The sequence below is a fragment of the Bos grunniens genome, chromosome 14 (genome assembly GCF_055505025.1).
Source record: "Bos grunniens cultivar Pamir isolate PY7600 chromosome 14, Bosgru_T2T1.0, whole genome shotgun sequence".
NCBI classification, from domain to species: domain Eukaryota; kingdom Metazoa; phylum Chordata; class Mammalia; order Artiodactyla; family Bovidae; genus Bos; species Bos grunniens.
Window position 1 is genome coordinate 27,642,894 of NC_141178.1, and position 3,733 is coordinate 27,646,626.

The following is a 3,733-nucleotide window of genomic DNA, read 5'->3' on the forward strand; positions in this document are numbered from 1 at the left end:
GCCACATTGAATTACTTCCAAGTCCTCAAACATGCCGCACCCTCCCCGCCGTCTCATTCTTGAACATGCTGTTCATTCACAGTGGGTTACATTCTGTCCTAACTAATACCTGTGAGTTCTTCAAAGCTTCACACTGGGAAGTCCTCTCTGACACTCTAATACTAACTGTGTCATAGGACTGAATATGTCACATATTCCATCTTTGTTGCTCCTGCTAGATAGTAAGATCCTTGAATACTGTATTTTTAAAAATTCAGTTCAGTTCAGTCGCTCAGTCGTGTCCGACTCTTTGTGACCCCATGAATCACAGCGTGCCAGGCCTCCCTGTTCATCACCAACTCCCGGAGTTCACTCAAACTCATGTCCATCGAGTCGGTGATGCCATCCAGCCATCTCATCCTCTGCCATCCCCTTCTCCTCCTGCCCCCAATCCCTCCCAGCATCAGAGTCTTTTCCAATGAGTCAATCTTCACATGAGGTGGCCAAAGTACTGGAGTTTCAGCTTTAGCATCATTCCTTCCAAAGAAATCCCAGGGCTGATCTCCTTCAGAATGGACTGGTTGGATCTCCTTGCAGTCCAAGGGACTCTCGAGAGTCTTTTAGTGATTTTTGGCGATGCTGAGTCCTCCTTGCTGCTTGTGGGCTACAGTGTAATCAAAGTGCTCCAGTTTCTCAGTGCAGTGGCTTCTCTTGTTGTGGAGCACAGGCTCCAGGGCACGTGGGCTTCAGTAGCTGCAGCACACAGGCTTAGTTGCCTTACAGCATGTGGAATCCTCCCAGACCAGGAATCGAACCTGTGTCCCCTACAGGCAGATTCTTAAGCGCTGGACCACCAGGGAAGTCCCAAAGGCTCTGTTTTTGTCCTTATATACCTACTGCTTAGCGCAAGACTTGACAATGGAAGACTTTCAATTATTGTTATTCGGTTGAATGAATGAATGAAATTACTCTCTGTGTTCCATTTTTTTGAGGGGTGGGACTGAAAAATGAAAATTTAATGTTGCAGGAAAGGCAGATGCTTAGGGGGTAGATTCCAGCAGAGGGCACCACCCTGTCCTTGGTCTTGGGCTAGCGATGCAGAAGCAAGAAGTGCAGGGCCCGGCACACAGGTGTGTACCCCAGACGGCTCAGATGCAGGTAGTCATACATATCATAGTGGCTGATGGTACCATATGGGTGCACCAAGCCAGGATCTGCATCCAGGAAGTGGGCCTGTGGGTGGCCAACCAGTCACCTGTCGGTTTTTCTCTGGAAGTGGGTTGGGGCCCTGGCCCCAGATAAGCAGGCGGAGCACCGTGAGCCCATGCCTGGGGCTGCTGCTGCGTTCACCAGTTGCACTACGGCCTTGATGCCGCCAGCCACCTACCTGCTCTGTGGTGCGCCCATGGTTGTTGGTACCTACCCAGACCACCGCCGTCTAGGGGCGGAGGTGTTCCAGCTCTGTGTTCTCCTTCTCCCGATTCCACAGCCCATGCTGCGTGCTGTCACAGCCAATGCCAAAGGTAAGTGCGTGCAGAGGGGAAAAGAGCTCCTGCCAGATTTCCCCACTGGTCCCTGAGCTGGACCAAGGAGTCCCTGATGAAGACTTCAGGTTCCTCATCTTTGCTATCGGCTACCACAATGCAGCTTCCCTGATAGCTCAGTTGGTAAAGAATCTGCCTGCAATGCAGGAGACCCCTGTTCGATTCCTAGCTCGGGAAGATCTGCTGGAGAAGGGATAGGCTACCCACTCCAGTATCCTTGGGCTTCCCTGTGACTCAGCTGGTAAAGGATCCGCCTGCAATGAGAGAGGCCTGGGTTTGATCCTGGGTTGGGAAGACCCCCTGGAGTAGGGAAAGGCTACCCACTCCAGTATTCTGGCCTGGAAAATTCCATGGCCTGGAGAAGCCCATGGGGTCGCAAAGAGTTGGACAAGACTGAGCGACTTTCACTTTCACGATGGTGCAGGGACACCCGGCACCCAGAGCCCTGCATGTCTGTGCACTCGGCGTGAGCTTGCTGGCTGGGTTCCTTTCTCCACTAGTCTTGGGGCCTCAGCTCCTTCACTTAGGAGGGGAGGTGGGATTGGGAACCCTCGCTTCCCCCATGGCGGCCACACAGTGGGCTCATCTGCAGCTTCCTGCCCCCAGGGGAGTAGGGGGGGATCACTCTTGGGCGGCTGCTGGCGCACCCTGGGGGAGCGTGGGGGTCCATTTTTCTTTTTAAATTACATTACTCTGATATATTTTGTCATATGTAATAGCTTCTTGAATATAAATTTGTTTTAGTAGTACTGAATGCTAAGAGCATCTCTCCATATTTTTGCATCTCTGTAGATGTCTAGTGTTATTCATCAGAGATTTTGTGTTATTCCTGCTTCCATAAACTTTGCCTCCTCTATGTTCATGCATTCACTTGCTTTCACCTTCAAGCCTAGATTTGTTCCTGCTGCAACAGGAAGAATATAGGAGGCTTCCTGCCAGCTCTCCTTTTTGCTCACACCTGGTATGTGTTCTGCTCATCTTACTTATAAGTAATCTGGTTCCTGCTGATCTGCCTGGCTTTTGACCATCTACCTTGCCTTCCAGCTTTGGGAATCTTCAGTTCATCCATGTCTCCTTGTCTCTCACTCGCCTTCTCTTTGCTCTGATCCTCCAGGCAGGCACTGATTTCTGCTTTTCTTCTTGGTTCCTGACTGACCGCAACATCTTGACCTCTGACTCATCTGTGTGTGTGAATTATGGACTAACCTGTATAGGTGCTGTTTCACCACCTCACCTGGATCCCTTTCTTTGAGCATGCCTTAACTTTCCTGGTATTACATGCATGTGTTATTATATTAAGCTACAGGTCTGCCTCTGACATGGTATTTCTTTTGAACAAAAATACTATTCATATTTCTTCAAGCTGTGATTATGGAAGCTGAGATACAGAGACATAAACTCTAAGCCAACTGCTATGTTATTTACGGTATATATATACAAAACATATCACTAATGAATCTGAAGTGTGTTAGTTACTCAGTTGTGTCCAACTCTTTGCAACCCCATAGACCATAGCCTACCAGGCTCCTCTGTCCATGGGATTCTCCAGGCAAGAATAGTGGAGTGGGTTGTCATTTCCTTCTCCAGGGGATCTGAAAGTAGTGTTTAATCTCCCACATACTAATTAAGTATTCTTGTGACCGTGACTGTACATCTGTGGAATATCTGTGGAATCTAAAGTACATGGAGATGTTTAGGGCCCCTGCAAAATCATTGAATCCGAATCTTGAGATGGGACCTCAACAGATATATTTTCAGAAACTTCATGAATCATTTTGATGGACAGCATGGGTTGAAGTTGAACAGCATTGCTGTACTAATGATAACCCTAAACATCATATATTGGATGTGACAATGAGTATCTCAAATGTTTGATGACTAACAAATACCAATATTATTCATTGCTACCTGTTTGCGTCTAGTTTCTCATTTAATTAACCTTCAAGTCAACATTATGAACCAGGTGCTATTGTATGCTGCTGCTGCTAAGTCGCTTCAGTCATGTCTGACTCTGTGCGACCCCATAGACGGCAGCCCATCAGGCTACCCCGTTCCTGGGATTCTCCAGGCAAGAACACTGGAGTAGGTTGCCATTTCCTTCTCCAATGCATGAAAGTGAAAAGTGAAAGTGAAGTCACTCCGTCGTGTCTGACTCTTCTCGACCCCATGGACTGCAGCCTACCAGGCTCCTCCATCCATGGCACTTTCCA

The 3,733-nt window shown here is 48.4% G+C and overlaps 1 pseudogene; it reads right to left on the bottom strand.

The window, feature by feature from the left end:
* Positions 1 to 994: 994 nt before the first annotated feature.
* On the bottom strand, positions 995 to 2,687 carry LOC147359230 (platelet-activating factor acetylhydrolase IB subunit alpha1 pseudogene; annotated as a pseudogene).
* Between the last annotated feature and the right edge of the window lie 1,046 nt (positions 2,688 to 3,733).